Source organism: Ceratotherium simum, chromosome 11 (assembly GCF_057802395.1).
Source record: "Ceratotherium simum simum isolate JZ-2026a chromosome 11, ASM5780239v1, whole genome shotgun sequence".
NCBI lineage: Eukaryota > Metazoa > Chordata > Mammalia > Perissodactyla > Rhinocerotidae > Ceratotherium > Ceratotherium simum.
In genome coordinates, this window is record NC_141910.1 from 2,785,892 (window position 1) to 2,809,446 (window position 23,555).

General features: G+C 40.8%; 1 long non-coding RNA gene across 1 annotated transcript in view; it reads left to right on the top strand.

Moving 5' to 3' along the window:
• The window catches only part of LOC147915901 (uncharacterized), a 36,966-nt gene extending 13,788 nt beyond the window's left edge, over window positions 1-23,178 (top strand). The window contains exons 2-3 of the long non-coding RNA XR_015553614.1: window positions 22,236-22,297; window positions 22,981-23,178. This is a non-coding gene — a long non-coding RNA (uncharacterized LOC147915901). The remainder of the gene's footprint in view (window positions 1-22,235; window positions 22,298-22,980) is intronic.
• Window positions 23,179-23,555: the final 377 nt, after the last annotated feature.

Below are 23,555 nucleotides of genomic sequence, written 5' to 3' on the forward strand. Positions count from 1 at the left end.
TTTTTTCCTACTCCTCAATATGAAAACCACCAAATAGATTGCATAATCTTCTAAATCATTTCTGGATTTTTGAAAGCCCAAAGTCAAGATTCAGACTCTTTTGTTCTTTGTTCCTCTGTAATCACCCTTCCATTAATCAATGGAGGGGAGGGCCTCTTTGTCTAGCTGCCTGGGTAGGGAGGATTATGGAGTAGCAGAAAATAGCAGGGAAAAACACATCTGGTCATTGATGCTATCCATCAATTTGAGCCCCACATATTTTTAAAATTAATAGACCGTTTTTAGGTTTACTGAAAAATTGAGCAGATAGTGAAGGGAGTTCCCACAATACCAAACTCCCACGCAGTTTCTCCTATTACTAACATCTTGCATTGGTGTGAAACATTTGTTACAATTAATGAACCAATACTGATACTATTATTAGCTAAAGTCTATAGTTTACATTAAGGTTCACTCTTTGTGTTGTATAGCTTTATGGGTTTTGACAAATGCATGATGTCTCATATCTACCATTAAAGTATCATAGAGAATAGTGTCACTAACCTAAAAACTCCTGTGCTTAACCTATTCATCCCCCCTCCACCCCCCGCCCCGCTCACAACTCCTGGCCACCACTGATCTTTTTACCATCTCTATAGTTTTTTTTGTCTTTTCCAGAGTGTCAGACAGTTGAAATCATACAGCTTTTCAGATTGGCTTCTTTCACTTAGTAACATGCATTTTATACTCCTCCATTATGTGCCTTCTTGATAGCTCATTTCTTTTTATCATTTAATAATATTGTATTGTGTTACTACAGTTTGTTTATCCATTCTCCCATTGAAGGACATCTTGGTTGCTTCCAACTTTTGGGCAAGTATGAATAAAACTGCTACAAACATTTATGTGCAGGCTTTTGTGTACACACAAAGTACGCAAGAGTGAGAGTACCTAAGAGTGTGATTGCTGGATTGCCTGGTAAGATTACATTGAGTTTTATAAGAAACTGCCAAAGTGGCTGTACCATTTTGCATTCCTACCACAAATGAATGAGAGTTCCTGTTGCTCTACATCCTCCCAGCATTAGGTATTGTTAGTTTTTTTTGGCCATTCTTGTGCGTATGTGGTGGTATCTCATTGTTGTTTTAATTTGAAGTTCCCTAATGACATACGATGTTGAATATCTTTTCATATATTTATTTGCCATATGTATATCTTCTTTGGTCGGGTGTGGTTAGATCTTTTGCCCAATTTTTATTGGGTTGTTTGTTTTCTTTTCTTTCTTTTTTTTTTTTTTGTGAGGAAGATCAGCCCTGAGCTAACATCCATGCCAATCTTTCTCTCTCTCTCTTTTTTTTTTTTTTTGCTGAGGAAGACTGGCCCTGGGCTAACATCTGTACCCATCTTGCTCCACTTTATATGGGACGCCACCACAGCATGGCCTGACAAACACTGCATCGGTGTGTGGCCGGGATCCGAACCCGGGCCACCAGCAGCAGAGCGTGCGCACTTAACGGTTACACCACGGGGCCGGCCTCTTGTTTGTTTTCTTATCGTTGAATTTTAAGAATTTTTTGTATATTTGGACACAAGTTCTTTATCAGATATGTGTTTTGCAAATATTTTCTCCCAGTCTGTGCTTTGTCTTTCATTCTTGTGACAATGCCTTTCAAAAAGCAGAAGTTTTTAATTTTAATGAAGTCCAACAAATCATTTTCTTTCTTTCATGGATTGTGCTTTTGGTGTTGTATCTAAAAAGTCATTACCATGCCCAAGATCATCTAGGTTTTCTCTTCTGTTATCTTCTAGAAGTTTTATAGTTTTGCACTTTACATTTAGGTCTATGATATAGTTTGAGTTAATTATTTTGAGAAGTGTAAGGTCTGTGTCTAGATTCAGTTTTGTTGCATATGCATATCCATTTATTCTAGCACCATTTGTTGAAAAGACTATCTTTTCTTCACTGAATTGCTTTGCTTCTTTGTCAGATGACCATATTTGTGAGGGTCTATTTCCGGGCACTCAATTCTGTCCCATTGATCTATTTGTCTGTTCTTTTGCCAACACTGCACTGCCTTCGTTATTGAAGCTTTAAAGTAAATCTAGAAGTCAGGTTGTGTCCGTCCTCCGACTTTGTTCTTCCTCTTCAGTATAGTGTTGGCTATTCTAGGTCTTTTGCCTCTCCATATAAACTTTAGAATTAGTTTGTAGATATACACAAAATAACTTCCTAGGATTTTGATTTGAATCTATAGATCAGGTTGGGAAGAATTGACGTCTTAACAGTATTGAATCTTCTTATTCATGAACATATCTCTTCATTTATTTAGATCTTTGATTTCTTTCATTAGAGTTTTGTAGTTTTCCTCATATAGATCCTGTACATATTTTGTTAGATTTATTCCTAAGTACTTATCTTTTGGGGGTTGCTTATGTTAATGGTATTGTGTCTTTAATTTCAAATTCTAGTGGTTCATGGTAGTCTGTAGGAAAGGAATAGACTTTTGTATCTTAACCTTCTATCTTGCAACCTTACTATTATGCTTATTAGTTCCAGGATTTTTTGTTGTTGTTGTTGATTCTTTGGGCACATAGACATTTATGTCATTTGTGAGCAAAGACAGTTTTATTTTTTCCTTCCCAATCCGTATATTCTTTCCCCCTTTTTCTTATTTTATTGCACAAGCTAGGACTACCAGTGTGATGTTCAATAAGAGTGATGAGAACAGGGGCCAGCCCAGGGCGTGCACCGACGTAGCGGTTAAGTGTATGCACTCCGCTTTGGTGGCCTGGGGTCTACATCCCAGGCATGCACCGACGCACCGCTTGTCAAGCCATGCTGTGGCGGAGTCCCATATAAAGTGGAGGAAGATGGGCACAGATGTTAGCCCAGGGCCAGTCTTCCTCAGCAAAAAAAAGAGGAGGATTGGCAGATGTTAGCTTAAGGCTGGTCTCCTCACACACACACACACACACAAAAAGAGTGATGAGAACAGATATCCTCTGCTTGTTTTTGATTTTAGGGGAAAGATGTCTAGTTTTTCACCATTATGTATGATGTCAGCTGCACATTTTCCGTGGGTATTCTTTATTAACTTGAGGAAGTTCTACTCTATTCCTGGTTTGCTGATTGAGTGTTCATTTATTATGAATTGCTGTTGGATTTTGTCAAATGCATTTTTCTGCGTCAATTGATATGGTCATATGATTTTTTTCTTTATTATTGATATGATGGATTACATTAATTGATTTAGAACGTTGAACTAGCCTTGCATACCTGGAATAAATCCCACTTAGTCATGGTGTATAAATCTTTTTATACATTGTTGGATTTGGTTTGCTAATATTTTGTTGAGGATTTTTGCATCTATGTCCATGAGAGATATTGATCTGTAGTTTTCCTTTCTTACAATATCTTTATCTGATTTTGCTAGTAGGGTAAGACTGGCCTCATTCAATGAGTTAGGAAGTTGTTCTAAAATATGTTCCTAGGATTTGTTTTAATCAGGTATGGCAAGGTGACAGATATGGAGACAACAGCTTTTGGAAGAATAATTTATCGCTTACATTTCCCAAGAGAAAGGGGCACGTTACGCCATGCAGGGCCATGTGGGGAAGCACCAAAGTTGGTCCTGAGGCAGAGACAGTGAGAAGAAAGCCCGGCTCAGAGCCTTTATTGTGTTTTCCATGGGAAAGGCAAGGCAGGGCAGGGGAAACAGTTTAGGATTGGCTAGTTTGAATAATTCTGGGGGGCTTTGGGACATAGGGGTGTCTCTAGTTGTCTGGCACTTGGATCTGGGTTGATTTAGGGCAGGGGAAATATTGTCTTGGTGTGTGAGAGTTAGAAAAAGGGGAGGTTCAGAGTATCGGCTAGGGATTGCAGGGAAGATGTAAACAACTTTGGTCATTAGTTTGTCCCTGTGACTAATGGATGCCAAGTAGACAAACACAGAATGTAAGAACACATGGTTAGGATAGAAGTGTTCTCTCTGCTTCTACTTCCTGGAAGAGATTGTAGAGAATTGATATTATTTTCAAAAATGGTTTGGTAGACTTCACCAGTAAAACTATTTCAATTTGGTATTTCCTTTTTTGGGAAGTTATTAATTATTGATTCAATTTCTTTACAGCTGCAGGCCTATTGGGATTATCTATTTCTCCTTGTGTGGATTTTGGTAGTTTGTGTCTTTTAAGGAACTGGTTCATTTTTATCTAAAAGTTATCAAATTTGTGGGTATAGAGTTGTTCATAATAATCTTTTATTGTTCTTTTAATGTTCATGGGATCAGTAGTGATGACCTTTCTTTCATTTCTATTATTAGTGATTTGTGTCTTTTCTCATTTTTTTTTCTTGCTTAGCCTGGCTAGGATAAAGCGTGATTCATTGATTTTCTGTATTGACTTGTTTTTGGTTTCGTTGATTTCAGCTCTAATTTCTTTTTTTTTTTTTTTTTTTTTGTGAGGAGATCAGCCCTGTGCTAACATCCGCCAATCCTCCTCTTTTTTTGCTGAGGAAGACAGCCCTGGGCTAACATCTGTGCCCATCTTCCTCCACTTTATATGGGACGCCGCCACAGCATGGCTTGCCAAGCAGTGTGTCGGTGCGCGCCCAGGATCCGAACCAGCGAACAACGGGCCACCGCAGCGGAGCGCGCGCACTTAACCGCTTGCGCCACCAGGCCGACCCTCAGCTCTAATTTCTATTGTTTCTTTTCTCCTCCTTGCTTTAGGCTTGTATTGCTCTTAAGTCTCTAGGTTCATAATGGAAGCTTAGACTGTTGACTTTTAGATCTTTCTTCTTTTCTATTATACGCGTTCAATGCTATAAATTTCCCTTTAAGCACTGCTTTCATTGCATGCCGTGAATTTTGATGTTGTATTTTCGTTTTCATTGAGTTCAAAATATTTGAAAATTTCTCTTGTGACTTTCTTCTTTGACACGTGTTATTTAGACATGTGTTGTTTAATCTCCAAATATTTTGGGATTTTCCAGCTATTTTTCTGTTACTGATTTCTAGTTTAATTCCATTGTGGTCTGAAAGCATGCTTTGTATGATTTCTATTCTTTTAAATTCGTTGAGTTGTGTTTTATGGCCCACATATGGTCTATCTTGGTGAATGTTACATGTGAGTTTGAAAAGAATGTGTATTCTGCTGATTTTGGATGAACTATTCTGTAAATGTCAATTAGATCCAGTTGATTGATAGTGCTGCTCAGTTCAAATATATCCTTATAATTGTCTGCCTGATGGATCTATCAATTACTGATAGAGAGGTGTTGAAGTCTGCAACTAAAAGAGTGAATCTGTCTATTTCTCACTGCAGTTCCAACAACTTTTCTATCTCGTATTTTAACACTGCATACAGGTTAAGGATTGTTATATCCTCTTGGAGGATTGACCTCTTTATCATTATGTGATGTCCACTTTATCTCTGACGTTCTCCTTGTTCTGACATCTGCTTTGTCTAAAATTAACACAGCCATTCCAGCTTTCCTTGGATTAGTTTTAGCATAGTATGTTTTTCTCCATCCTTTTACTTTTAATCTACGTGTGTCTTCCTATTTAAAGTGGATTTCTTGTACACAACATATAATTGGGTCTCTTTTTATGGTCTTTTATTTTATTGCAGTAACATTGGTCTATAAAATTATGCAGATTTCAGGTGTACGTCATTATACTTCTATTTCTGCATAGATTACATCATGTTCTCATGTTCACCACCCAAATACTAATTACAATCCATCACCACACACATGTGCCTAGTCGTACATTTCACCCTCCTCCTTCCCACATTCCCCTCTGGTAACCACCAATCCAATCTCTGTGTCTATGTGTTTGTTGTTTTCATCTTCTACTTATGAGTGAGATCATATGCTATTTGACCTTCTCAATTGGGTCTCTTTTTAAATCCACCCTGAGTCTCTGTTTGTGTGTGTGTGTGTGTGTGTGTGTGTGTGTGAGGAAGAGCAGCCCTGAGCTAACATCCGATGCCAATCCTCCTCTTTTTGCTGAGGAAGACTGGCCCTGGGCTAACATCTGTGCCCATCTTCCTCCACTTTATACGGGACGCCGCCACAGCATGGCTTAACAAGCGGTGCATTGGTGTGTGGCTGGGGTCCGAACTGGTGAACCCTAGACCACCATAGTGGAGAGCATGCACTTAACCACTGAGCCACTGGGCCTGTCCCAAGTCTCTGTTTTTAAATTGGTGTATTCAGACCATTCACATTTAAACTGATTATTGCTATAATTAGATTAATATCCACCATGTTTGTAACTGTTTTCTATTCATGGCACTTGTTCTTTATTTCTTTTGTTTTTATTGTGGTAAAATATACATAAAATGAAATTTACCATTTTAACCATTTTTAAGTGTACAATTCAGTGGCATTAGTACATTCACAATGTTGTATAACCATCCTTATTATCTGTTCCAGAACTTTTCACCATCCCAAACAGAAAATCTATACTCATTAAACAATAACTCCCATTCCCCTTCATCCTAGCCCCTGGTAAGCTCTGTTCCACTTTCTGTCTCTATGAATTTGCCTATTCTAGGTACCTTATATAAATGGAATCATACAATCTTTGTCCTTTTGTGTCTGGCTTATTTCACTTAAGATCATGTTTTTGTGTTTCATACATATTGCAGCATGCATCAGAATTTCATTCCTTTTTAAGGCTGAATAATAATCCATTGTATTGATATACCACATTTTGTTTATCCATTCATCTGTTGACGAACATATATTGTTGGGATAAAGGTTGTTTCCACCTTTGGCTATTGTGAATAATGCTGCTGTGAACGTCAATATACACATATCTTTTTCTTGTTGTTGTTGAGGAGATCAGCCCTGTGCTAACATCTGCCAATCCTCCTCCTTTTGTTTTTGCTGAGGAAGGCTGGCCCTGGGCTAACATCCTTGCCCATCTTCCTCCACTTTATATGGGATGCCGCCACAGCATGGCTTGCCAAGCAGTGCGTTGGTGCATGCCCGGGATCCGAACCGGGGAACCCTGGGCCGCCGCAGCAGAGCGTGAGCACTTAACCACTTGCGCTGCCGGGCCGGCCCCTACATATGTCTTTTTGAGTCCCTGATTTTTCTACCTTTTTTGGTTTTAAATGAGTATTTAAAAAATTTTATTTTTTTCTCTCAGAATATCAATTATATTTCTTAAAAAAAATTTTTTTAGTGGTTACCCTAGAGTTTACTATATACATTTACAATTAATCCAAGTCTACTTTAAATTAACACTATACCACTTCACAAGTATCACAAGTAGTGCAGATACCTTATAACAGTATCCCAATACCTTGCTCTTGTCTCTTATAACATTGCTGTCATTCATTTCACTTATCCATGTGCTATAATTGCCAAATACATTGTTGCTATTATAACTTTGAACAGTTATCTGTCAGATAAGTTAAGAATAAGAAAAAGAAAAGATTTCATTTTACCTTCATTTATTTCTTCTCTAATACTATTCGTTTCTTTATGTAGCTCTGATTTTCTGTCTAGTTCTGCCCTTTCCTTGCCAGAGGCATTTACCCAAGTACCACAAGAGGTATTTGCAACAGTTACAAATGGTACCCCTTAAATCTCTGGAGGTTCCATTAGTTAGGCAAGGAGTCCCAGACACTTAGCACAAGAAATGAGCGGAGGAGTGGCAGAGAGATTGGTAATTAAATGTACTAAAGGATCTCTAGATTCCTGTACAGAAGGAGGCTTCTGATGACAAACCCAACAGTCAAAAAGATTTCCCCTTTTTGCAATAGATTGGGAGATGCCAACAGGAGCATTGTCTTTCCAAGAAAGAGAGGACAAAAAAGGGTTTGTACAGGACCGGATGTCAAGTGGAGCCTTCTTTAGCTGTGAGATGTATCTCCAAGGTTCAATGCCTTCTAGTTCTGCAGCTGTGTCAGGGGTCAGGAGCGCCTGGTAAGGTCCTTTCCAATAGGGCTTGAGGGATGTCTTCCTCTGATGATGCTTCCAGAATACCTAGTGACCAGGCTCTAGACTGCGACCAACTGGATCTTTTAAACTGGGATCTGGGAAAGCTTCTTGCTTGTTCATAGAAGTACTTTACCAAGTTGTTGATAGCTTGAGAGAAAAGATTTTTTTTTTTTAATCTGGAAAGATAAAACATTAGAGCATCCTCCTCAGTTCATGCAAGTCCCATGTAATTAATACTTGTTCTGTTTGAATCCAGTTTTTCCATTTCTTGACTTTGCCTGATGATTGTGAGTGATAGGGACAGTGATAATTCCAAGAAGTTCGCAAGGTTTTCATTAAGGTGTGTATGATTTTCCCAGTGAAGTGGGTGCCTCAATCTCTGGAGATGGTTTGGTTTCCAAGTGGGGAACACACTCTCTAACAGTTTCTTTGCCACTGTGAAGGCATCAGCCTTGTGGCAGGGAAAGGTTTCAACACATCCAGGAAACATACATTGAATAACAAGAATATATTGATAACCTGTACTAAGCAGCGATTGAATGAAGTCCAGCTGCAGGTGCTCAAAGGATCCAGAGGGAGGAGGTCTGAGTCCTCTGGGGACAAAAATAGTTTTTCCTATTGTGGGTGAAGGAATACAAAAACCAAAAAATGGGGTTTCCTAGGGAGCCAGGAAAAACCAAGCAGCCATCTTGGGTTTCCTACAACCCGGACTGTTTAATTTACAGTCACTGTTTACCCATCTTAATCTCTCTGATTCAGGAGCAGACTGTTGCCATTGTTACAAGGACATCAGAACGGCAAAAGTCTGCAATGAGGGGTCATTTTTGCAGAAGCAGAATGGATTTCATCCACATGTGCCATAGTCTTTATAGATTCTGTTGCTGCTACCTTTGCATGAAAGTCAGCTGGGGAATTTCCCTGATATTCAGATTCAGTCCTTTGTGTGTGAGCCTCAAACCTTATGAAAGACAACATTTTATATCAGGATATATCAGACTTCCAGGAATTTCACATAATTTCTGGATTACTTATAACACATACCTATACAAACAGAATCTATAAGTTTAGCATTACTTCTTAATTGACAGTGTTTCTTATGTAATTTAAGACACCAAATAAGCCTAATTACTTTACCATTTCTCTTTTTAAAAAAACTTCATTTTAGAATTTGATTTTGGGAAGTTTGTAAAAAATATCAAAAAAGTTTTAAAACTCTTGGTCAAATAGGATCATATGTCACTGTAAAATAGTACTCAGTTATCCATTTAACCATGGTGATAGTTAAAGACTTTCAGGCAAATACAGAAAGTTAAATAGTTGTAAGAAAAATCTTAGCTCTAGTAATTAAAGACCTGATAAAAACAACACCGAAAATTATTTTGATAGAGCATAAAATTCCTGCCTTTTAAGCTGACTACTCAAAGGTAAAGAAAAACCTTTCACAATGTCTTTATCAAGAGTAGACTAAAAGTCCAAGAAACATTGTCCTTTTATTGGAGAGAAAACAAATTATAATTTTGCACCAGCGTATTTTTGATATCAAAATTCATTTACTTAATTAAATTCATTCCAATCTTAGCCAGCTTGACTATGCATAAAACTCTTTTCTCAGGGTTCCTTTTCCACAAACCTTCCACAACTTTCATTTTTACATTCAGAATTTGTCCTTTCCTCTTTCCCATAACAAGTTTTACTTCAGGACAAATTTTCTCTCTTAACAAAAACATCTCCATTCCTTATACCTTCTTTTACTGAAAACATACATTTTCTCACAGCACACATTTTTCTATGTGGCACACGATGTGTTTACTAATAGACCCAAACATCTTTTAGTTTTTCTGTAATAAGAAGCCCAAAGTAGATAAACCTATGTTAGTAATTAATGTCTAATATTTTATCATATTTGGAAGTGATCTAGATACTCAAATTTCTATCATTTAACCTAATTTAGCAAAAATCTAAGGTTTCAAGTTACCAAAAGGTTTTGAAGTTAAGTACATATACCATAACACATATTTATTGTTTAAAAGTTCACCTAAAAACTTTTTATCATACTGTCAACACAAAATAACCAATAATCATTCTATAGATAAAAGAGATAAGGTGAGTTTCACTTGAGCCAAGCTGAGGATTATAACCCAGGATGGCAGTCTCCACAAAGGAAGAAAGCATTCAGGAGAAGCATGGTTTTCAGTACAGTTTTATATCTTTATAGAACAAAGAACATACATTAACCACACTCAGGATACATATTCATCAAAGTTTCAAACAGGTATTTAGTTGCAAATTAGTAGGTCAACATGGCCCTGATGTCACAAAAAAGGAACTTATCTGTAGGAGTACTAACATGGGCATCATGGGTGGGTGTAGGAGGGGAAGTATGCATTCTTATCTTAAAAGACTGCATTCTTTTACTTTGAGATAATGTTCAAAGCATTCTTTAATGGTTAAAGCAGATGTACAATATACATGCAATAGGCCATAAGTCAGGCTTCTTTAGTTCAAACTGAATCAGTTTTGAACCAGAATAGCTACCCTATATACCTCAACATGTGAAAATCTCTTGCCATTATTTACATCTATTTAGTTTATTTGTTCCCAATAATTATGTTTAGATTACCTACAAAAACTTCATAAGACATTAGACAACATCAGCCATCAATTTTTTATTTTTATTTATTTTATTTTTATTTTTATTTTTTGTGAGGAAGATCAGCCCTGAGCTAACATCCATGCTAATCCTCCTCTTTTTGCTGAGGAAGACTGGCTCTGAGCTAACATCTAGTGCCAATCCTCCTCCTTTTTTTTCCCCAAAGCCCCAGTAGATAATTGTATGTCATAGTTGCACATCCTTCTAGTTGCTATATGTGGGACGTGGCCTCAGCATGGCTGGAGAAGCAGTGCGTCGGTGTGCGCCCGGGATCCGAACCCGGGCCGCCAGTAGCGGAGTGCAGCGCACCTAACCACTAAGCCACGGGGCCGGCCCAGCTATCAATATTTGCTGACAAATTTTGTAACAGAGATAACATAAATTTGTTTGACTTTTAGTAAACCTAGGTAGAACAAAAATTTTATATTTAATGCTGATAACTCTAAAGATATGTCTATTTTAATTAACCCAACAAACTTAAATTAGCTTTAATACCAAATATTTTCATAGATCATGTGATTCTGAAATTCATTTGGGTTACTTTCTATTATATATATATATTTTTTTATAATTTTATTTATTTATAATTTTTTCCCCCCAAAGCCCCAGTAGGTAGTTGTATGTCATAGTTGCACTTCCTTCTAGTTGCTGTATGTGGGACGCGGCCTCAGCATGGCCAAACAAGCGGTGCGTCCGTGCGCACCCGGGATCCGAACCCGGGCCGCCAGCAGTGGAGCGGGCGCACTTAACCGCTAAGCCATGGGGCCGGCCCAGTTTCTATTATATTTTTGAGAGTATACGCAATTTATATATCACTTTGTAAAAACAGCCAATTAAATAGAATTCTCTTATAAATTAGTTTTGACTATACCATCTGGAGGTAGAAAAATATCACATATTTACAACAGACATATATAGACACACAGGCAGACATAGAGACCCTATAGTCTATTTAATTTTAGCTGCAAAACAGGTACAATACGAAATTCATTAGTTTATAGAGGAATGGTTGGATCCAAATTTTGTTTTGGCAATTGGAATAGGTTAAGTTTATCTGCTTGGATAGCTAATGCTTTTTACTACTTGGAAATGTGAATTCGATTTTGGGCAAGAGAGCCTTTCTAGCAGTTTGTGTTTTAAAACGGCCATTTTTCCTTTTATTTTAGCCTTAGGAATCTGGGAGGGTCTAGGTAAGAGTTCCTGGAGAAGTTACAGGCCGTTTGAGAGGAACAGGGGAGGCTTCGGGGTTGGCGAGAAGGAAGGGGTGGAATCTGGACTGCCTTTAGGGTTGCATTTCCAGTTTTGCAAAGATTTGTTAGATGCAACTTAAATGACATCATAGCACATCATGCATCCACCCATCCAGCAACAATGTCTTCAATTTGCTTTTTTCCCCTCTGAGTACATAGTTTTATTTTAGCTTAGAGGGGAAAGCCTAAAAAAACTCCTATGAGGCTCTGAATATCAGCTTCTAATTTGGCCAAATTTTTTATCAGATCATAAGTCCTTTCAAATATCTTGTCAGGTTTCAGCTGGGACAAACAGTAAATATTTCTGGCAGTATTAAACAACTCCATTAAATCTAAGTTTAGTTTCCACTTGGCTGTTTAAGGGAATAACATAGCAGTTTACAAGGAAAATCCTCAGAGTCTTGTTAACTCTGGGAGGGGCCCATACGAGGACCCTCCTATGAGAGTAGATATGAGACTGTCTGTAAGGCCACTAACTTGATGGACTTTTGTTTACAGTCATGTAGTCTTTTCTTTTACGTACCTCTTACGTCTTTAATTTTTCATTAGCTTTTTGCAACGAAACTTTCAATGAAGCTATTTTGGAATTTTGAAGCCTTTGCTTTTAAGTGTATTTTTAAAAGGTGATCTTACCTAATTGAATGTTCCTCCTAATGGTCAGTATAATTCTAGGTTGTAAGTCCCCTGAGGGCTGGCAGCACTTTGGTAGGACGCTATCCGCAAATGGAGTTCAACCTTCATTTCTGCCCAGCCATTTCTGGCTGCAAATGCGGTGCAACCCACATTTCTGGCTGACCATATTTTGGGTCCCCAAGCTGATGGTCACCAAGCCAAACTCTCAGGATGCAGAACAGGCTTAGTAAGATTTTGCTGTTTTTGTAAATATTTATAGGTTCCAGGACCATAGTTCTTAAGCAGGTGTGCCAGAAGGTGGTGTGCTTAACTCTTCAGAAATTAAAGATCTCATTCACTTTGTCTGGTCTTAAATTCACGGTTCTCAAGTCTAGTGTGCAAAAAGACAAGTTTTGGGAGTTCAAAAGAGCCCCAACGTGGCCACTGAGGATTGATCCCAAGTAAACACATTGCCTTGTAAACCGGTTTGTTTTTTAAATCATTTTAAAATTCGTAATTTTAAATCATCCTTAGTAATTTGGGTCCATTGAGATAAAAATTTACAAGAGAAGGGACAGTAATTTTTGAGCATAAAACCAGCTGGAGTTCCCAAGGGAGGAATTTCTTGGAGCTTTTTAGAAATTGAGAGTCCCATGTTAAAGAAAAGCATGCAACAAGGATGAAAATAGGGGAACCTCTATGGAGGGGAGCCCCTTTAATTTAGTCAGAGTACTTACCAGATAGGGAAACCCTTCCAGACGGCAACAGCCGTGAGCCACTGTGAGCCAGCCCAAATAGGGAAACCCTTCTAAACGGCAATAATGGTGAGCCGGCTTTGAGATAATCGTCTTCTGCTGGGCAATCACCCCCAAATCTCAAGAAAGGCAATGACCTCAACCCAAAGGAGGGACTGAGAGAACTCATGGTCGGAGGAGAGGGCGGTCCGTGGAAGCGATGAGCACAAGGGGCTCATGTAGATGCCGTACCTGGTTCCAGGAACACCAGTCTGAGAACATGAGATCACCTCCTGTCCTGCTTTCTGATATCATATGTTAACCTACAAAAACAGAAACTGGTTTAAGAGGCAAAGTGTTTATTTGGGATCAAAGAATTGCAATTTGGGGACACAGATTCAGGTAGAAACCCAAATAATGTCCTGATTACAGAATGAAAGCACAGGGTTTTTATGAGAAAAGGAAGGGGATAATTATGAGTTGAAAAACGAAAGACAGAAAAAAAATTTTGTGTTTGTGTTAACAAGCTAAGCTACTCTTGATTATACATTGATTGACTATCGATTCTATCTTCACAAAGTCCACAATCCTGTCTTTGTGATCAGAATGTCCGTTTTCCTATTGACTTCTCAAACAATTGCTTGTAAAACAATTGCCATTTTGGCCCAGTCTAAAGGTTTGGCCCAGTCCAAGGTTTAGTAGATGGCAAGGCAGTTCCTCTGGAAAGGCAGTGCTGACTCCATTTTAAAATGGCTCCACTACAGTCAATTTTGACAGGTTTCTCCAAGAACTTAAAAAAAAAAATTGTGGCAAAAAAACACATAACATAAAATTCATCCTCCCAACAATTTGCAAGTGTACAGTACAATATCGTCAACCACACACAGATTGTTGTGCAAGTGATCCCCAGAACCTCCCCATCCTGAGTGACTGAAACTCTACGTCCATTCAACAGCTCCCTACCTCCTACTCCCCTCAGCCTCTGGTAACCACCATTCTACTTTCTGTTTCTACGAGTTTGACTACTTTAGATACCTCATATAAGTCAAATCATGCAGTATTTGTCTTTTTGTGATGGGCTTATTTCACTTAGCATAATGTCCTCAAGATTTATCCATGTAGCATGTGACAGGAATTCCTTCTTTTTTAAGGATGGATAGACAATATTCCATTGTAGGTATATACCACATTTTCTTTATCCATTCATCTGTTGATGGACATTTAAGTTGCCTCCACTTCCAGGAAGTCCTTCTTAAATAGAGTCTGTTTATGGCAACTATCTCAGTTGTCATCCACTCTTATTACATTGGAGCCTTGTTGAAGTGATAGTAAGGTACTGGGGAGAAAAAAACATTGTATAACCTTTTGATTAAATCTCAGGTTTTATTGGACCTGAGTCCTTGGGCTGTGACTTTCAGAAGTGCTTCCTCGGGGGCAGCCCCGTGGCCTAGTGGTTAAGTTCAGCGCACTGCCCTTCAGCAGCCCAGGTTAGGTTCTCGGGCGTGGACCTACACCACTCGTTGGTGGCCATGCTGTGGCAGGGACCCACATACAAAATAGAGGCAGACTGGCACAGATGTTAGCTCAGGGCGGATCTTCCTCAGCAAAAAAAAAAAAAAAAAAGTGCTTCTTCACCTTTTTTTCTCAGCTTACTTTTAACAGGAAGACTAGAAGGGGCTGGAGTTGCTAATGTCCCCACTCCCCCATCAGATAAGACTGGTAAAGTGGTTTCCCTGAGCCAGCAGCCTTTTGTAACAGAGAATGCTTTGGGTATATTTCAAAATGGTTACATATCCTCTCTCCCTATCTGAAACATGAGGAGATTTTTCTTGGATCTTTATTATGAGAAGCGAATGGGGTTTCAGGTGGTAAAAACTCATGAAAGTGTGGGGGCCCAAAGACTGGGCACCCAGAGGTTTCTCACTCTCAAGCCAGTCCCCACTCAGCTTCCGGCCATTCCTCAAAGTCACCGTTAACTGTCCCTTCTGGTTTACGGCTCCCGCAGCATCTGCTCAGGTAAGCTGGCCTTGGCTTTGCCGGTCTCCATTTGCCTTTCTCTCCAGTTGCGTGGAGATTTGCCCCGCCACCTCAATTTTCTGATGGCTCTAAGAAAAGTTGTTAATTTTCAGTTTGTTTTACATTTTCTTGTTGTGAGTATGGGAGTGACAATTTCCAACCTGCTTATAAGTTGTAGCTGAAACTGGAGATCTTCATTTTTTTTAATGAAAACATTCAAACATATTCAAAAGTACGGAGAATAGAAAAAGAATCCCCATACGCCCATTGCTCAGATTCAATACATATGAACACTTGTTCACATTTGTTTTGCCTATCTGTCCCCTCCTTTCAATTTTTTTTCTTTTAGTCTCCTTTGAAGTAGTTTAAAGCAAATCCCAGACATTGATCAGTTCATCCCTACACACATCAGTATGCACCACTGAAAAAAAATTAGGTTTTTTTGTTGTTGTTGGTTTTGCTCATGTAACTTTGCTATTTTAGTAACTTTAGTTATTTTAATAGTTCTTCTTGGGGCCGGTCCTGTGGCGTAGCGCTTAAGTGCGCACGCTCCACTGCTGGTGGCCCGGGTTTGGATCCCAGGCGAGGACCAACACACCACTAGCCAGGCCATGCTGTGGTGGCATCACATATAAAGTGGAGGAAGATGGGCACAGATGTTAGCCCAGGGCCAGTCTTCCTCAGCAAAAAAAAAGAGGAAGATTGGCATGGATGTTAGCTCAGGGTTGATCTTCCTCACCAAAAAAAAAAAAAAAAGTTCTTCTTATTTCATGTTGCTGACAAATTTGACGGCAGAAGCATTTCCTTTTAAAAATCCGAATGTGGTTTTTAATATTAAATATTAAGATATTCCTAAACCAAATTTTCTACACAAAATAGTATTTATGGAAATATTTCCTCAGAAAACTCTATCATTATATCTGGCAATTGCTTGTGCATTTGGGTTTTTTAATATGTGTGAGTTGAAGAGATGCTTGACCTTGGACTTTGGACCAGCCTGGCATGTTTTCATTCTTTTGTACAGCATTTGCTGTCACCTTGGGGTTCTGTGTTCTTGGCTGACTCAGTTTCCCTCTTTCCACTGGTGCCTTATTGAAGCTTGTCCATTTTGCCATTAGCTTCTGTCTGAGGCAGCCTTTGGACACCAACACCTGCCTCGTGTTCTGCCTCCTGCTTCTGTTTGTCCCTCTCTATGACCTGAACACAACTCTCATTACTCACCTGCCCCTCTTTCCTGTTCCAACCTGGATATTTCATTCCCTCACCAATCACTCATTCATGAATTCAAAAGACCTCTTATTTGCCAGCCTTTGGGTACACACACATATATATGTACATTCCATCTCGTACCAGAATTGATTTAAAGTGACTTTAAAAATACATACAATGCAACAAGCTAAAAACAGAAAGAAAGAAAAAGAATGTTGGCCAGGGAGAGAATTGCAAGGATCAGCAAACACAAATACTCCTTGCAAACTTATAATCCTTAATTAAGAATCCTTAATTAAGAAAATATTAGAGCTTCATGGCATTTTCCCCTCCTACAAGCAGCATGGGGAGAGGTCATAGGCCCCAGACCTGCTTTCCTCAAAACGCATTCAGACCTGCCCTCCTGTGTGTCTCCTGGTGGTGGTCAGCAGTAAAGATGATAAAAAGGACCCACATGTCTGTATTTGGGGCATATACAAGAATTTACCCACTTAAATCAGGCTTGTGTTGAGAGGTGCCCAATACAAGGTGTGAGCGTGGATGGAAAGGCAGCTTTCGAAAGGAGGAAAACAGACCCATAGGAGACCCTCCTGAGGCTTGGAGGCTTCACCGACACCCTCTTTTGGGGGGTCTTTTGAATATCTCCCCTGCATTGAATGTTGTATCTCCTTTTACTTATCCTAAACTCCTCTCAAGCTTAAAGGGTAGTTCTTTTGTAAACAAGCTATAGAATGATGAACAAGAATTGTTAGAGTAGAGAGCAGGGATCTACTGGTAGGGAAGCTCCCTGCAAAATAAGGGACCCCCAGAGAGCCCAGACTTAACTCTGAAGTTGAGTCACAACAGGAGGAAGCTTTGTGAGGACTGAGAACAGAGCAGATCAGTCGTGGTCAAGAACTCATAAAGGATGCCCCACTGGTGGGTTTTGCAGGACTTAGGGACAAGACTGAATCTCAACATTCCTGGGCCCTCTCTGTCCCCCAGCTGTTGAATCAAGAAGGGGACACCAATGAGAACATGGCATCTCATTCCTCCCGGTGACCTTCGTGGCACCTGACCCACAGGAGTCACTCCAATACACAGGAAGGAAGAGCTGCTCAGTAGCTCCTCGAGGAGCACACACCTGGCGTGGAGACAGCGACAGAGCCGAGACGTGACCCACAGCCATGAGTGCAGGACTGGTTTGGCCGAGGCCTGGGAGAGCGCAGGAGGAGGCATTGGCTACATGGGAACATGGAAGAGATTGCCTTTGAACCTTGTGTCCAAGGATGAGCGGGCTCCGGCCCGGAGGGAGGGAAGGGCATTCAGACAGAGGAATAACATTAAAGGGAGAGGTGTGCCCCGTTTGGGGAACTGGGGGGAGGTCAGTTGCTGCCAGAGAAGAGGGAATGTTTTGAATTTGCTGTTTCTGGTCTGATGTGGCCCTTAGGTACTAAAGTCTCTCTGGATTTTTTCTTCTTTGCTCGTGATCATGGAACAGAGTCAGAGCAAATTATAAAGTGTGTTCCAGTTCTCTGTGTTTCAGAAATGGCCAGCAGATGGCGCTCTGTCCCCCTTCTAAGGTCTCTGGTCTTGGGCACAGTAGCCACCACCTGAGCCCAGGTGTACTTGGCACCTGCTTACGGCTGCCTGCAGGGCAGTGATTTGAGTTCCTTGGTGTCCATCTAACCCTGCATGAGAGAAGTTGGCTTTGCCTCTGAAACACTCAGTGCATTTTAGAGAGGACAGAATCACAGAGAACGGAGACTTGGGAGAGCCAGGAAGAGGGGATCCTTGACATCGGGGCAGCCCAGACAGTGTTGATCAGAAGCAAGGACAAGAAAGCTGGCCCTGCAGTGCTCTGTGTCCGGGGCTCCGGTAGGAGTCAGGTTTCCTTGGGAGCCTGGGCACCCCATGGCATCATATAGTGATGATGATTATGGGGGTGCCCACCTCACCCCCTAAATCATCCAGTGAGAAGGAACAGAGGCCGCTGTCACACCCCTCCTACCACTGGCAGGCATGCCTCTCTTTTCTGTCAGTTCCTAGGCATGCTCTCCAGAACCAGCACCCCACGCCCTTACAGGGCCATAAACCCACCTGCTTTAGGGGCTGCGGAGGTGATGCGTGTGGGTGAAGCAGACGCCCTTCCTCCCCTTCCTCGCCTCTCTCAAGATCCAGCTCAGGTGCGGCCCTCTTCTCCACTGGGTTGTGGGTACCTCAAAGGCTGAGACAGCCAGGACCACCAGACCGCTTAACTCCAGGGGCAATTTCACTTCGGATTCTGTGAGAAGGGCGCCCCGTGGTGTCCTGGGAGTTGTGCAACATATATCAACGTATGCCAAGGTGACAAGTTACTGGGGTCACTCTGCTCTGTGAACACCTCCACGGCGCGCCACTAGATGGCACTCGTCCAGCCTTCTAAGGGCTCCACATTCACAAGCAGATGATGACCAGGGAGCCGGTTTATGCACACGTTTGTGGCACTCTTGGATCACAAGCTTGTCTTTGCTCCATGTGGCCCCTGGACCTCCTGAGCCCAGTAGAGGCCCGCCTTGAGGTCCGTTTCTACCCTATCCTCCCACACAGCTGATCCGGAGCACCCTTAGCCTCAATTTCTTCCCACATGGATGATGTTGACTCAAGAAATTGTTACCTGGGTCATCAGACCATGATGACTCTTGTGATGCCTAAGCTGTAGAATAACAGCCCGGAGCATCCCACTTCCCTAGTCCTGCCCTGGATCCGCTGTGCCTTCCCGGCTTGGGGAGGCCATAGACTAGGCCTGGCATCTGGGTGGGCGAGCCAGACAGCCTCCCAGAGTGAGGAGAGGCTCTGGAAAGACCCCCTCAGCGCCCTCAGCCTGTGGGCGGAAGGGGAGGAGGCAGCTGTGGGAGAGCCTGCCACAGCTCTGGCACCTCCAGTGTAGCTGAGCATAAGCCATGGGACAGTTGTGGCTAAAGGACCAGTCACCTGCCTTGTTTCTATCCTCAGTAGGGCCTCTAGAATTTCTAAAAAGGAAGGGCCAGGGGCAGCAATCTGGTTGCAAGAGGGTGTTTTGTGGGGCGGGGATGAGGGAGGCAACTACAGATTTGCATTGAAGCTTTGTGCCCCTATTAAGGACACTGCTTCTGCAGCTTAATAAAAATAGCAACATTTTCTAGAGATGCATTTAGTCACATTTACATGAGGATATTATTGTAGGTCTTTATTTTACTCAGGAGGTTGATGAAGATTACAGTGGGGCAAAGCGTCCCTTGGTACAAATCATATCCTGGTGACAGGTGTGTTGGTGAGCTGTGCTGGTGGTAAGCAAACTCTGATTGGCTTTATCATCCCATTGGGCCAGCCCAGGAAGGAATGGCCAGCGTGGGTTTCTGAAGACTAACGGAGGAGAGGTTATGTGAACTGACCTCAAAAGAAGAGAATGGAGAGGAAGTGGCAAGACCTGTTTTTCTAGAGAACTCTGACTAATTTGTCCCCCATCTTATTCAAATCTTACTCAGTTTCCACCAGTAGAATTTAGGTAGTGTTCTGTACATTTCTTGTTAAATTTATTCCTAAACATGTTTTGTTCTGGCTTACTGCTCTTTAACAAATGACTCCAAAATTTAGTGGCTTAAAACAACTATTTTTTTCCATCTCATATGTTCTGTGGATCAGGGAAATTTTTTTATTGTGGTAAAATTTACATAACATACAATTTACCATTTTAACCATTTTTAAGTGTATAATTCATTGGCATTAAATACATTCAAAATGTGTAATCATCACTACTATCTATACCTAAAACTTTTTCATCACCCCCAAGAAAAACTCTGTACACATTAACGAATAACTCTCACTCCTCCCTCCCCCACAGCCCCTTCCTCTAGCCCCTGGTAACCTCCATTCTACTTTCTGTTTCTATGACTTTGCCTGTTTTAGGTACCTCATATAAGTGGAATCATACAATATTTGTCCTTCAGTGTCTGGTTTGTTTCACTAAGCATAATGTGCTCAAGGTCCATCCATGTTGCAGCGTATATCAAAATTTCATTCCTTTTTAAGGCTGAATATAATTCCATTGTACGTATATACCACATTTTGTTTATCCATTCATCTGTCGTGGACACTGGGGTTGTTTTCAACTTTTGGCTATTGTGAATAATGCTGCTATGATCATGGGTCTGCAAATATCTGTTCAAGTTCTGCTTTTAGTTCTTTTGGATATCTACCGAGGAGTGGAATTGTTGGGTCAGGTAGTAGTTCTATGTTTAACCTTTTGAGAACCAACCCCACCCCCCAACCGCCGTTTTCCACAGTGGCTGCACCCTCTTGCATTCTGTGGGTCAGAACTTTGAACAGATTCATCTGTGCAATTCTGCTCCTTGTGGCGTCAACTGAGGTCACTCCATGGTACTCAGCTAGCAAATGGGATGGTCTAGAAATTCCAAGGTGCCTTCATCACATATCTGGCCCCTTGCTGGGGATGCTGGAAGGCTGGGCTCTACTGGGACTGTGGGGACTGAGGGCTGGAGTGCTAAGTCTGGCCCCTCCAGCATGGCGGCCTCAGGGGATTGGGCTTCTTCCGTGGCATGTGGGTGGGAGCAAGCAGCCCAGGGGCACCAGGCAGGAGCTGCATGACCTAGCCTCAGAAGTCAGCTGAATTCTATTGGTTCCAAGAAAGTCACAAGGCCAGACAGATTCAAGGGGCAGGGACCTGAACTTTACCTCTTATGGGGGAGTGGCCAGGATACCCTGTGGGATGAGATTTACTGTTGCTGAGAATTTAAAGTCTGCCCGAGTTTATTGGAAATATAATCTACTAGGTTTTTTACTTTATGAATGGCATCCTTTTTTTCTTTATATTTCTAACTGATTATTGCTGCCATTGATTTATGTCTGTGATTAAAATAATCTAACAAAACTCTCAATAATTTATTTGCTGAATCTTAATTTAGATAGATTATTATATTGTCTGTAATAATGACATTTTTCTCTTTTCCTTCAGTAATAATGCCACTCATTTTTTTTTTCTTGCCATATGGTGATAGTTAGGACTTCCAGAACAATGTGCAATTGCAGCGGGGCTAATTCACAACCTTATCTCTTTCCTGATTTTAATGGGAATTACTCTAATGTTTCACCATTAAATAATATTTTGGCTATTACTATCAAGCAGATATTTTAATGTACTATTAAGAACAAATTCATCGGGGCCAGCCCAGTGGCCTAGTGGTTAGGTTCGCGTGGTCGGCTTTGGTGGCCCAGGGTTTGTAGGTTCGGATCCTGGGTGTGGATGTACTCACCACTCATCAAGCCATGCTGAGGTGGTGTCCCACACAGAAGAACTAGAAGGACCTACAACTAGGATATACAACTATGTACTGGGGCTTTGGGGAGAAAAAAGAAAAAAAAGAGAAAGATTGGCAACAGATGTTAGCTCAGGGCCACTCTTCCTCAAAAAAAAAAGACCGAATCCATCTATTATCAGTTTGCCAAGAACTTTTAAAAATCAGATATAGCTGTTGAAATTCATAAGAAACAAACTTTTGGGCTCATATCAAGATAAACGTATGTATTTTTTCCTTTTACCAATTAATGTGCTGAATTATGACAGTAGATTTCCTGATATGAAATATCCTTGCATTCTTGTAATAAACTTTAATTAGCAGCATTGTAGTAGTATTATTTTAATACACTTCCTGATTAAATTTGCTAGTATTTTGTTTAGAATTTTGCAACAATATTCACAGTAGATTTTGTTTTCAGGATCATTTTATCGCTTTGTAAAATGTGTCGGTAGGCATATGTCTTCTTGCTACTGAAACACATTTTGAGGTACTGAAGTCACTGCTTTCTTGCAGCTTTGAAAGAAATCATCTGTGAAACCATCTGGGCCTGGCGCTCTTCTAAGCGGTAACAATGTGTGAGTGTGTGCGCGTGTGTGTGTGTGATGTTATTCAGTGCATAAACGTTTATGGATGTTTTTAAAATAGTGGACTGCCAATATTAAATAGCACTTTTTTTTTTTTTTTTTTTAATTTTGGACAAGGGAAGCATTCCCAGTCAGACATTTTTTTTTTTTAATTTTTTATTTATTTATTTTTCCCCTAAAGCCCCAGGCGATAGTTGTATGTCATAGTTGCACATTCTTCTAGTTGCTGTATGTGGGACGCGGCCTCAGCGTGGCCGGAGAAGTGGTGCGTTGGTGCGCGCCCGGGATCCAAACCCAGGCAGCCTGCATCGGAGCGCAGGCACTTAACCGCTAAGCCACGGGGCCGGCCCTTAAATAGCACTCTTTAATCATGTACTGTTTTCTGGCTTGAATTTCATTTTGTTTAATATTAACACCCTAATCTTACCTTTCTGAAAACTATTGCAATTGTACCTCTCCTGAAAAAATATGACTAAAGATAGTTTTGACCCAGTCTGAGAGTCTTTTACAAATATTTTTAAAACTAATTTATATTTATGATAAAAAAATCTCTCTAGTCTTATTTCTCTCATCTTGAATTATGCTTTCTTTTTAAAAAACTGCTTCCTCGTTTAGTCCTTTGTTTATCATCTTTTCTTAAATGAGTTGCCTTTTCTTTGTTTTTTGTGTTACAGAGAGTTGACCTCAGTTGCATATAACAGAAGACACCCTAACAGCCTGTGACTTAAATATCGTAGAAGCGTTTTCGTCTCCCCCATAAAGAAGTCTGGGACTAGGTGACCCAGGCCTGATATCTTGGCTTTGAGGTCCCCGGGTTCGGAACCGAGTCTCCTCCCAGCTTTCTGCCTTACCATCCAGCATGTAGTTTCTATCCTTGGGATCATTTTCTGCCCCTGGGGTGGGGGTGGGGTTGGTGGGAGCTGAACTTCTGCATTCTGTGTTCCCTGCTGCAGGCCAGACCTGGAATGGCGTGGACTGGTGCCTGGATCCAGCGAGACATGCCTGCTGGAATCTGGGTGCCTGTGAGGACGAAGTGGAAAATCAACCTCAAACACTGTGATGGGTAATTTTGTCTGTCAACTTGGCTAGACTATGGTGCGCATTTCTTTGATCAAACACGTCTAGATGTTGCTGTGGAGGTATTTTGTATTTTGTAGATGTGATTAACATTTTCAATCAGTTGATTTGAAGTAAAGGAGATTATCCTCCATAATATGGGTGGGCCTCATCCAATCTGTTGAAGGCCTCA